Source organism: Chelonia mydas, chromosome 4, assembly GCF_015237465.2.
Source record: "Chelonia mydas isolate rCheMyd1 chromosome 4, rCheMyd1.pri.v2, whole genome shotgun sequence".
Lineage (NCBI taxonomy): Eukaryota > Metazoa > Chordata > Testudines > Cheloniidae > Chelonia > Chelonia mydas.
The window spans coordinates 65105462-65112752 of record NC_057852.1 but is presented as its reverse complement, the minus strand read 5'-3'; the positions used below and the strand labels follow the sequence as shown (position 1 = coordinate 65112752).

Genomic DNA, 7291 nt, shown 5'->3' with positions numbered 1-7291 from the left:
AACTGACAGGTGGAAAATCTGTTGCGTAGAAGCTGCCAAAGAGTTCTAAAAACCTTCGGGAACTTTTGGCTGTCAGAGAGAATGAACAAGGCAAGGTGTTCAAATGATGAAACATTCTGGAAGTGCCTGCGGCAATGACAACCTGCAAATCTGTCCCTCAGACTACTCCTGTGTCTTGAAGGCAAAAATGTATTACACTGACATTTGTAACAGCCTCTCCTTCTTGCTTGCAATCATATATTTAGTTCCATCTTCTAAGCACTCTACTTTCAGTCTCCCTGTTCCTAATTTCCATCTTTCTCCATCTGCCTTCAGATGGGTTTCTCTTGCACTAGCTATAGCCCTGAGAGTTCTAATGAGACAGTGCAAAGTGCCACATACCTGATGAATGTAAGAATGATTGTGATCGTCCAAGCTGGCATTAATGAAAATAATACTGACAGAAGAAGGAGAAGAGTGCATGATGACATTTGGAGCCTTTATGATAGGCTCAGTAAGATTCTTTCCATTCTCATTCAAGCTGAACTTTTGACTAGACAGTTTGTTTTATGTATTTTACTACTTTGGGGCCAAATCTTAAGGTCAGTGTATACAGCAGTATAGAGCATGGGAGTCCCAGCATACCATAAAAACTGGCTACAATAATTCTGGGGCAAGAGTCTCCTATGGAAGGTCAGGCATTGGTGTATAGCAGGGGCAGGGACCCCTAACTGCTGTGCAGTCAGAAGCTGTAAAACTGCTTGTGGGGTGAGGCTCACATTTATATGTGCATACTGCAACCGGAACAACCCTATGTTAGAGATGGTCAAAACTTTTGGATTTTTCAAAATTTTGACTTTTTTTGAAAGAGATTTTGTTGTTTATTTTACTGGTTGAGAAAGTGAAAATCATTTTTTTAACCTTTTCTTTCTGCATTTTTTGACCAGCTGAACCCTGCATGTGTCCCAAGCAGACATGCCAAACCTGCAAAAAAAAAAAAAAAAAGCAGAAATTGAGCTTGTTTTTGGCTTAATTGGCTTGTGAGTTGCTTGTTGGCTAGTTTTGGGTTGTAGCTTGTTTGGCTTGTAGCTTGTTGTCTTCTACATCCAATACATTGCCACAAGTTTTGGTTTGATTAATCTGCATTTTCTAACAAAAGTTTGTTCCAGTGAAAAATTCTCAATCAGCAACAGTGCTTATATTTCTACAGCTGTGGAACTCAGCTGTTACAGAAAGCTGGGTTGGGCTTCACACAGTGGACATGGACCCCCAGGCTGATACTTGATTCTTTGTTTGTTTTACATTTTGTTTGTTTTATGTATGGAGTTAAAATGATTTTTTTAAAGAATCAAAAGGGTTTTGTAGCAGCAGATATGAAAGAGTGTACAAACCCCACACTGGCCAGGAAAAGGTTAACAAGCATCTGTGAGCTTAATCAGCCCTAGCCTGCTACTCTTGCCTTAGGTGCTAGGCTTGGGGGGAGGAGTTAAAAGGAGAGAGCCTCACCTCTAGATTGGCTGGGAAGAGAAGTAGGCTTCTAGCTTTCACTTTGAGTCAGGAACTGCTTGAGAAACTGCTGCCTGTCAGAGCCCCTGGGAGGGAAGGTAGGCTTGAAGTGAGATTATTGTAATGATGTGTTGCAGTGCTTTGTTTGTTGCTGGGTAAAGTTGATGCAGGTGGTGCCTTAGGAATAGCAAATGGGAAACAAAATAATGGTCAGATAAGACACCTGAAGTCAACAACTTTAAGGGAGTTAAGATAACAGTGAGGAAGCTACTAATTGGAAGGATGCTGTTTCCTGGTGCCAGCTGTTTTTTTGTTTTTGTTTTTGGCAAGTCCGGAGTCTAGATTCAGAAAGGCCAATGAACAGTTGAGACCCCTACCTAGAGAGGCAGGGTGGGGGTGAGTGGGCAGCAGTTACTTGGGCAAGACACAGAGGCAGAGTGCTGCAGATTTTCTTTTCCAGCCAGCAATAGATGAGCTAAGTGGAGCTTACCAAAATTTGCAAAGAAAGGATAATGTTTAGGTGAGACTGGATGTGTACAGACTTCTGTTTTAGCTCATTTCTCTGAATATGTACCTTTGGGTGAACAAATGTAGTTTGTTTTGAAGGGCCTGTTTTGAGTCACTTCAGTCAGCTGCTGGTCACAAGGTCCTGAAGGAAAGTTCAGATGCCAAATACAGTTAGGCCTATTGATTATCATGAGTGGTAAATGGGGACTTTGTCACTGAGTCTATGTGCCAATGTGGTAGGACTGCATAGTTCCACCCAGAAAGGGGTGAAGGTAGCAAAGTTTACCCGCGGGGCATATTCAAGAGGGACTGCAAAGTGACGCTCACCCTCTGTGACCACCCAATAAGAATCCACAGGTGAGGGTCTGGTGGTGGAGAAGCAGCTGCATGTAATGAACCTGTGATTCAGAATGTGAAGGATCTCAGCCATTTCAGTGCATTTCAATGCATATCTGCACTGGGGTTGGAAAATGGCATCATTCATTAATCAAATGATGCACAGAGACCCAGCAGAATGAGTATGGCTAGGAGGTCATCATCCGGTGGTGCTGCAACTGGTGTCTCTGTATCCTGCTCTGACTTTAAGTCTGACCGGCATCAGGCTATTGGCATTTAATGGGTGGTATTAGAAAAACAAAGTTTCTATCTTCTTGATTCTTTCCCTTAGAAAAGGGAGGATAAACATTGGGCAATAATTAGTTCAGCTCATGCATTGTGAACACAATTTTTAACCCTAACCTAACCCTCATCTTTACCTTAAATTGTATATAGAGGAACAAAACAATTGCACTTTACTGACCCCAATAATACACCTTTTTTGAGTCAGGAGTGCTTGCAGTTCTCAAATTGTTCTGCCTTATGCCAGCTTGGTGAACCAGGGCATTTTTGGCCATCTACCCTTTTTATTTTACTTCTGGGCTTCCTGATGATTTCCTGTCTGCTCCTCAACAGCTATTTTGTGTTGTCCGTGGCATCATTCTCCTAACAGAGGGAGAATGATCCGAGTTCAAACACAGCTGTAGCCCCACCCATGAAGACTCAGTATAGGGGGAAAAAAAACAATGTCCCTCATGAGAGGAGCTCTCCCTATGGGTTTGTCTGCTGGGCCCCCAACTTCTGCCAGTTTCCCCATCTTTTGCTGTCTGAAACCCCTGGGAGGGAGTCTATTTGCTACCCTCAACACAGAAGCAGCAAGCATTTCTGCCTTCCTGAGAGAGAGAGAGAGAGAGCACTAGGTAGAGGCAGCAGCAATATTGCTACGCCCACCAGAACAGGGTGCAATAGCCAGATAGGCAATATCTCAACTAGAGGGAACCAACCACCCCATCAATCTCAGAGGGACAAACGGGTCCCTCTGAGAACAAACTGAGCCCAGAATGACGTCCAAGCCTGACAGAGGACAAGCAAAGTTCCACTGAGGGTGAGTCAAGACCAGCAGATGTCGGAGGAGGATTCAAGCTCCACCATGGGCAAGCAAAGTTGAGCATGGTTGAAGGCATAGGTGTCTACCTCATTTTGGTGTCTGTCTCAACTGGATGGAGCTTGGGAGAAGGTCAATTTCCCCCCACACCACTGGGCTATTTCAAGCCTTGGGTACATGACTAGAAAGAACAACTCAGCTTAGTTTTTAAATGCCTGAGTGAGTTTTGCAGAATTGACTGCTGAGGAACAAAAATCTTCACCCTTCAAGACTGAGCAAATTTGAAACAGAATTGTGCGGAGACAATAAACATGGAGCCCCATAATGACGCTCTTATAGTCACATTTAGGATGGTAATCTCATTTTAATAAGATTTACAGACCAATTAGGTTCTTCAAGAACTTGCTGACAGGAACGTTTTTTTTTTATTTCCAGTGGTCTTGGATTTTGAAAGGTATTACTGACTTCTGATAGTTTTGTTCTCAAGATGGAAAATGTGGGGGGTTTTCCTCTTAAATGACATACCTTTCTGTATCTCTTGCCTTTAGTCATGATTGAGGGAAAAAGAGAGCTGAGTTCCTTTTCATTGTGCTGCTTTCCTCAAGACTCTCTGAAGAGGTAGTATTGAAATATGTCCTATTGAAAACATTTAGGTTTTCTTTTTGGGAGCACTCTCCTTTACAGAATATTGATATTCTTTTTGTGAGAGCAGGCTGCACCGTTTCTCATTTCTAAAGAATGTATTTCAATTTCACAGATGGAATGCAGAATTCCAAAAGACTTCTTGCAGCATTTTTCAATACATATTGAGCTTTTTTTTTTTTTTTTTTTAAATTCTGATTAAGGAGCACATCTTTAACAGCAGGGGCAGCTAAATGGACAGTCAAGAAACTGCTTTTTAAATTGCATGAGCACAGAAAGCCAGCTATGAAAATGAATTGTGGGACCTTTAAATGCTAATATATTTTATGCAGGACTGAAATCCAGCACTCCTATAAGAAAGAAACAACTGTTTCAGATAGTTTGCCTCATAAGTGATTATATTATGTTGGCCAAATAGTTCCATTAAAATGTTTGTTTGAAATTCATTCAATATGTTAATGTTGACAAGCACCCATCCAGTGTATCAATTCACTTATAACTTACTTCTCGTGCATATCTTGAAGTATTTTACAAAAGAGCACATAAGATAGGTGAAAAGAAAATGTCAGTGACCTACAATGAGCAAAGCAAGAGTAAGCAGACAGGTCCATTTTAACAAAATTAAATAGAAAAACCTTAAACTGTGATTTAAAGCATGAAAAGATGTGACAGACCTAATGGTGTTGAGCCAAATGTTCTAAAGAATAAAAGTCCTTGTGCTGGCAGTTTAAGGGCCAGGTCACTAGCTGTAGATGAATGGGGGTATGTTTATATTGCAATTAAAAACCCTATGGCCATGCCAGCTGATTTGGAATCACCGTGCTTGGGCTAAGGGGCTGTTTAATTGCATTGTAGATGTTCAGCTCAGTCTGGAGCCTGGTCTCCAAGGACCCTGTGAGGTGGGTCCCACAGGTAGAGTGCAGCCCAAACCTGAATCTCTACACTACAGTTAAATAACCCCTTAGACTGAGCCCTCAGAGCCTGAGTCCTCTGGCACAGGCCAGCCTCAGTTGTCTAATGGCAGTGTGGACATATCCTGGATGTTTCCTTAATGGGAGATGTATACTGATATGGAGGAAAACGCTGTTAAAGTTAGAACTGAGACCTTCTCTATCAAGGAAAGATTTTTAGATTCAGTCAACAGCTTTGTTCATTACATTTACCACTGAATCAAAGTGGCTATGCTCTGGCAGATTTGCCAATTTATACCTGATAGGAGCTTTCAGTACCAGATAAAACCACCACCCAAACCTCCAAATTAAAAGGATTTGCAGTGGATTAGGCTGGTAGAGGCCACAGAAATTGAGGCATAGATGAGTCTCATTAAATAATATACTTTATTAACTATATTAAATATCTATATTGCCTCTGTGTAAAGGAACCCAAATGACATTACACTTCTCTCACCACTGAAATGCAGCCAACTTTGGTGTGAATCACAACAGGTTAGGAGAAGGAGTGTGTGTGTTGTGTGGGGGGAAGAGGGGGAGAATGAAAAACATCCCTCTGTTAAAACAATTATTTTTATTTAATGATTTCTCTAAAATGCAGATTTTTCCTTCAGACTTAGCCATGTTTTTTATTACAAATTTGATGCATGAGAGAGTTGCTAGTGTATATTTAGCACTCTTTTGTCAGCCACTGGGGAACTTGGTAATTTTGTTCTGTGTAAAGAAACATGACGAAAGTATAGACTCTATTATAAAGAAGATTTTTTAAAATGTGATTTATATGTAAATGCCATTAGCCTGATATTTTTGCAATTTTCTGAATGTCTATTTAGCTTCCACAAATAAATTTATAAAGTAATTATAACTGGATTGTAGTTACTAAGCATATTTCATACTAATATCATTATATAATGATATTGAATTATTTTAATGAACAAGGCACCTGTGCTTCTATGTGTGAATAAAAATTGGAGTTTAGCTTGGAGATTCATTCCTTAAGGGATCAGACGTCCCTTACAATGAAAAGAGGATCCTTCTCTTGGCCTTGTTTCTGTCTCACAACCTTTGAAGTCCTGCTTCACAGCCTCAACTAGAAGGATGGTGGAAGAATAGGTGGATTTCCAATTGCAGCCAGTCTCCCTTATCCTGCCAGAAAGCTCACTTTTAAGTTACTTGAGGCAAAAGGTAGTCTCTCTCTCTCTCTGTCTCTGAAATTAAGTGAGCTGTGAATCCCGACCTCTGCAGACTCTGAAAAGAGGGACCAAGATCCTACAAGAAAGCTTTACTTCTGATAAATTCAATGCCAGAAAGAGATTTATTGGACCTCATTAGCACTGCCTTCAGTATAGCAGGTATGTTTGTTCCCTAGCCCATACTTGCTTTCACTCTCCCTTGATACTGTTAGCTCACATGTCCAACATGTAAAAATGTTTAGCTTTAATATTCAGGCTGGAGACTGCACGGTAAATTACATAAACTGTTGGGACAACAGAATCCGCTGCATCACTGTTTAATTGAGGTTGGAATTAGTGTGCTAACACTGTCTGTTACTTGGCTTGGTTTATTTTTTTTCTGGCCTGATTGAGAGAGTGATTGCTGAAAACTTGAACTATTTTGTTTATTTTACTAGTTGATTTGGAAGTATAACCTAAATCTTCATCATGTATTTTATTCATTTACTTATTGCTATTTTAGTGGATTTTTTTCCAACACAGCAATGAAATTCCTAAACCTTAATCAAGCCACCTAAAACACCTCAGTAAACGCAAGTTAAACTGACTCTGTGGCATAGTTCAGTGGAAATAAAACAGAAATGGAGTCCCTTAATACCATAAAGAGCAGCCTTTTGTGTGCTTAAGCTAAGCAGAAGAAAATGGGGGAAGAACGATATTAAGTTTTTTAAAAAAACAAAAACAAAACCTGACAAGGAGAATATAGAAACAATAGGGTTTGGTTTTAGTTTTTAAGTCACATCTCTTAATGGAGCTGGTTCACCACTTTGATCTTTGTGTTACAAAACTGGCATAAAACAAGCTCAATATATCAAAACTAAATCATAAACCAAAGATCAGGCTCGAGCCATCAATAGGAATCGCCAACCTAGATCAGAACTAGGAATTAGCTAGTCCAGAATCCTCCTCCTGACAGGGGCCAGAGCCAGGAGCGTCACAGGAAGGTGCAAGAAATGTGATTGTTCCACATCTGCCTACTTTGCATTCATCTCCCATGAAGGTCTCAACCTAATATGTAATAGTTGGAGATTGATTTAAGTGCTGAAGCATGGGGT

At 40.5% G+C, this 7291-nt stretch overlaps 1 long non-coding RNA gene across 1 annotated transcript in view; it reads left to right on the top strand.

The window, feature by feature from the left end:
- Positions 1 to 1502: 1502 nt before the first annotated feature.
- Positions 1503 to 7291, top strand: part of LOC122465690 — a 60288-nt gene continuing 54499 nt past the window's right edge. The window contains exon 1 of the long non-coding RNA XR_006290698.1: positions 1503 to 1583. This is a non-coding gene — a long non-coding RNA (uncharacterized LOC122465690). The remainder of the gene's footprint in view (positions 1584 to 7291) is intronic.